The sequence below is a fragment of the Carlito syrichta genome, unplaced genomic scaffold, assembly GCF_000164805.1.
Source record: "Carlito syrichta isolate Samal-C Ts95f unplaced genomic scaffold, Tarsius_syrichta-2.0.1 Scaffold314306, whole genome shotgun sequence".
NCBI lineage: Eukaryota > Metazoa > Chordata > Mammalia > Primates > Tarsiidae > Carlito > Carlito syrichta.
In genome coordinates, this window is record NW_007258402.1 from 1020115 (window position 1) to 1025766 (window position 5652).

Sequence of the window (5652 nt, forward strand, 5' to 3'; positions counted from 1 at the left end):
AAAAAAACAAAACAAAACAAAACAAAACCCACCAGGAAAATCCAGAATAACCTCCCCATCTCAAGATCCTTAACTTAATCACACTGGGAAAGTCCCCTTTACCGTGTAAGACATCTCCATGTCTTGTTTGGGGTGCCATTCTCCTGCCTTCCTGTCACTGACTCCCACAGAAGCTATCACACAAAATGATCCAGCCCACAGGGGTATTTTATTTAGCCTGCAGAGTCTTTTCTTAGAATCGGTTACCAACATTTAAAAATTACAAAAATTTTACCTAAAAATCCAGATCAGAAGATCTGGTCATTCTGGGGCTCACATTCTCACCTTGCAACCACTGGCTGGAACTGAGCTGCTGCTCTGCCTTTAGACGAGGCATCCACTTCACGAGTTCACTATAGTCCACGCCCGCTCCCTGATGCCTCCCACAATGAGGCTGAGCGTTCATTGCTATTGGTCAGTGCCCCTGACAGATTGTTTTTCTTGTAATGAAAAGGAAAGGTTGGGACTCGTGTCTCTCATCAAGTGAGAAGACAGGCCATGAGGCTGGAGTGTGTTTCAGGAAAGTGTTTTCTTACAGCTCACGTCCTTCAACTGTATGAACTCCCAGCCCGTTGCTTATGGGTGTTTGCCTTTATGGCCCCTGCTCTAGTCTGGGAGGAGAGGGATTATGCTAGAGCTTGTCAACACAGGCCAAAGATCACTATTCCTGTGACAAAATGCCTCCTTAAAAAAAAAATACAGCCGGGCTCGGTGGCTCAGCCTGTAATCCCACGCCTTTGGGAGGCTGAGGTGAGTGGATTGCCTGAGCCCGCGGGTTCGAGACCCGCCTGGGCAGCGAGACCTCATCTCTACAATAAATCAAAAAATCAGCCGGGCGTGGTAGCGCATGCCTGTAGTTCCAGTTACTCGGAAGGCTGAGGCAGAAGGATCACCGGAGCCCAGCAGGTCGAGGCTGCGGTGCCGGGAGTGGCCACTGCACTCCAGTCTGGGGGACCGAGTGAGACTCCAACTCAAAAAAAAAGAAAAAAAAAAATACACGTCATTGTACTCAATGAATTCACCTGGGAAACAGCCTTGTTCACTTGTTCACGTGGCTTCAGTGAAAGGAGTTTTACAGTCTCCTAAATAGTGCGTATGCCAAGATCTCAGGAATGTTTTCCTGGAGGGAGAATTTTTTTAGATTATACCCTTGGTGCTGCCTATAACACCCTTCCCTTTTGAAAGGCTGGCTGCTGCCCAGACACCCTTGGCCTCTTGACCCGAGGCACTGACAAACCCTCGCCATGAAGGGCCCAAGGAGGGCTGAGGCTCCCTTTTCTCGGCTGGAGGAAACTTACCTGAAGTCACCATTTGGGACCTTGGACCTCCATTCTCTGCCATCCCCAACCTTCTGGCCCTTTCCGAACACCACTGAATGCCCTGTATTCTGCCCAAGGCATGGCCAATCATCTTTAGGCTGGCTACCCATCCCCATCATACACATCACCATCATTTAGTTTCTCGCTACTGAGGGCTCAATTTCCTGGCCAAATTGCTGGTTCCCAAGACCTCAGGTGAATTCAGCATTTTCTGAAGCTATGCCCCAGTGAAGCCTGGATAACCTGGCTTTTTTTTTCTAAAGCCCAGGCCCCACTTATGTAAAATAGTTCAGGGTCACTGGAAACCACTCAAGCACCACTTGAAGTCTACCGTGTGCCAGCCCAGTGCCCATCCACACTGGGTCTGCTGGTGCACAGGTATCCCTCACGCCCATCTGCCAGGGCCTGTGAGGAAGGTTGGCGCCTGCAGAACAGATCTCCGGTGCTGTGGCCATTGCACATGAGGGGAAAGTCTCAAGGGAGAGTCAAGAGAGACAAGCACGAGTCCATCCGTCAGACACAATCTTGTAACGTTCGAGGACTGGGTTGTGTGCATCTCCAGTGCTTAACTGGAAATAACTTATTCGTTGTAGATAATTTTTAGGTTGCATTTTATTCATTTCCTATGCATTTTTTTAAATAAACAAATGTACCTAAAAAATGAGTCTCCAGTTAAATGCTTTGGCTGCTTGTTCCTGCTTCAGTAGAGGCACCCGTTTCCCAGCTGTTGTCTGTGACAGGCTCAACATGGGCTCAGCAGATGCTGTCTTCATGTGTTTATGGTACAGAAAGCCGGGCTTCAGACTACAAGCTCTTCCTTTCCTCCTCACTTGGTGGGCTGTGCAGTATGTGAAGCAGACGTTTTTGTCCTGAAATAAAACTGATGGTCTCGCGTCTCCTCACCACTCGTTTTCAGGTTTCACTGTATGCAAGTGGAAGGAATGGAAGCTGTTGCCAACCAGCGGGTAACTCAGAGGCCAAGGCTTGTTCTGTTCTGTTCTGTTCTTCCTCCTTTTTTTTTTTTTTTTTTTTGGGGGTCTCACTTCGTCACCCAGGCTGGAGTGCAGTGGCATGTTCTTGGCCACCCCAGCATCGACCAGCTGGGCTACAACAATTCTTCCACCTCATCCTTCCAAGTAGCTGGAACTACAGGCATGCCCTACCATGCCCAGCTAATTTTTATTTATTATAGAGATAAGGTCTCGCCAAGTTGCCCAGACTGTTCTCAAACCCATGGGCTTAGGCAGCCCCTCATCTCAGCCTCCCAAAGTGCTGGGAATACCGGCTTGAGCTACCACGCCTGGCCTCTGTTCTGTTCTTATTGAGGCAACATGAGCCCCCTCTGTGTGTTCATTCCCGATGTCTGACCCTCCTAGGGGCCTGAGACCACCCTAAACTCTGAATACAGTTAAGCGCGGTGCAGGTCACCAGCCAGCAGAACAGAAGTAAAGGGAGAGTGGTGGTCAAGGGAAGCCCCTGATGGCACCCACTATCCAACATGCACTTGGAGGGGAGACCCATGCACCCTGGGTAGAACACACCAAGGAGGCCAGATGTTCCTGCCTATTGAGCCACCCCAAGTTCAGTTTGCGGGCTATTTTCTTCACAAGTCTGTCATTGGAACAGGACTCAGCAGGGACTGCTTTACCTCTGCTCTGTGTGTCCTTAGCTGGGGTAGCACAACTAGAATCCTCTTTCAAGATGGCTCTATTACACAGCTGACAAGTCAGTGCTGCTGTTGACTGGGAACCAACTTGGACCACCCACAGGGCTCCTAGGACTTCTTCACAAAACAGTGGCTGGGTTCCAAGAGTGAGTGTTCTCAAGAGTCAGGAGGACAGAACTGCCTGTCTCTCAAGACCTGGGCCTAGACACAGGCTTGGCATCACTTCTATTCTGTGGGCATGTCAGTCACAGAGCCTGCCCAGATTTAAGGGGAGCAAACAAAGACCCCCCCACATCTCAGTAAGAGAAGTGTCAAATAACTTGCAGCCTCTCACCCTGTCACCAGACTGGAGTACAGGGGTATAATCATAGCTCACTGCAGCCTTGACCTCCCGGATTCAGGCAATCCTTCCTCCTCAGCCTCCCAAGTATCTGGGACTACAGGAACGTGCCACCCCACCTGGCTAAGAGAACCCCTGAGCCCGACCTTGTTTGTTTATATTTAAATATGATTGTAAATCCCTCCAAAATGTGCAGCATTTGTTTCCAGCATAATACAACAATCATATTTGAGTAAATGTCTAAATTCTCTTCATTCCAACATGTTTTCATTCAACTAATTTCTCAGTTGCATACTTCATTAATTTAAGTGCCTCTAAAGAGATTAGTCTCCATCCCATCACTTTCCTAAACTGATTAGAGACCACTCTCAATGTCACTGTGTTTTTGATAGTTTTGTCCTGTTTTTACATACTCATGAAAAGGCTCCACTAAAAAATAGCACCATTTGTCATGTAACATTTTTTCAAACATGTTTGAAATGAGGAAGTTTTTGGCAGACTTTATACGAGGGTCATTGTTAATACAAACCCAGTACATTATAACACCATAAAAAGATCTTGAGTCTAACTCTAGCATGGTGATGTTTGTATGTCACATTAAGGGCATTAACTAACCCCAAAGAACAATTTGTCACTGAAAGTCTGTGGATGTCACAAAGAGCCATGGTCACCAATGAGATCCAAGTGAGCTCATTAGACAATGAACAAGCTAACTAGGACTGTTTATCCATGTGGGAGCTTTCATCATGTTTCTGAGTTAATCTTAATTTTTCCCAACCTTGAGCATGACCTGAGTCTGTCGAGACTCAAAGCCTCTTTAAACTTAACTGACTTGAGTGCAATGTATGTCATTCTGGCCTCAGTGGAAAAATCAGCTTCTAGATGTTTTCTGCCCTACACCAGCGGGTATCCCATTACATGACCTAGAGTCTCTCACTGGTTTCTCAAACCTATATCCAAATCACCTGGGTTTCTTACATAAAATGCAAATTACTGGGCCCCATACAGAGCTACAGGGTCAGGATCTCTGGACTGGAGTCCAGACATTTCCATCAAGCTTCCCATTTTTGGACAATTGGCCAAGACCTCTCTTAAAAGAAAAGAGATTTAGATGTGCCTGGGTGGGGTCATCTGGGATCTCTTTTCTAATCTGAAACTATTCCAGGAACTCCTAAGGCAAGGGCTCAAGCATACAAAGGCTACTTGGACATAGACCCGGTACTACGTGGTGCCTCTGCAGGGGCTCAATGTTGCCTGCCAAAACTGCAAATGCTGACTTGGGGACAACTCCTCAGATCAGAGGATCAATTTTATATTCAGCATCTACGTTTCTTCTGCCATTGGCCTAAAGCAAAACCCTGGGAAGCAGATAATGGCCAGAAGTTCAGACCTGGAACTTTCGCAGCCAACCTGCTAGGATAGTCCACACACTCACACTCTCCCTGTGCAGGTGACTGGGTGACAGGAAGGGGCCTTTACTTTACCATTTGCCTGTGGTCATACACCTTTCTAAAGTTTAACACTTTAAAATGACCCTATGGCCAGATGTGGTGGTTCAAGCCTGGAATTCCAGCATTTTGGGAGGCTGAGGTGAGAGGATTGCCTGAGCCCAGGGGTTCGAGACCAGCCTGGACAACTTAGCGAGACCTCATCTCTACAATAAATCAAAAAATTAGCCAGATGTGGTGGTGCATGCCTGTAGTTCCAGCTACTTGGAAGGCTGAGGCAGAAGGATCACTTGAGCCCAGTCAGTCGAGGCTAAAGTGGCCGTGAGCGTGCCACTGTCCTCCAGCCTGGGTGACAGAGTGAGATTCCAACTCAAAAAAAAAAAAAATGACCCTATAAGGTCTTTGACATGCCCTTCCTTCCTTCCTTCCTTCCTTCCTTCCTTCCTCCTTCCTTCCTTTCTTTCGTCTTGTCTTCCATCTCTTTTTTTTTTTGAGTTGGAGTCTCACTCCTTCACCCAGGCTGAGGTGCAGTAGCACACACACTCATGGCCACCCCAGCATCGACCTGGTCTCCAGCGATCCTTCCGCCTCAACCTTCCGAGTAGCCGGAACTACAAATGTGCGCTACCACGCCCGGCTAATTTTTATTTTATTGTATAGACGAGGTCTTGCCAAGTTGCCCGGGCTAGTCTCGAACCTATGGACTCAGGCAATCCACTCGCCTTGGCCTCCCAAAGTACAGGGATTTACAGGCTGAGCCACCAAGCCCGGCCATTGTTTTTGTTTTTTTTTTTGAGTTGGAGTCTCACTCTGTCACCCAGGGTAGAGTGCAGTGCCATG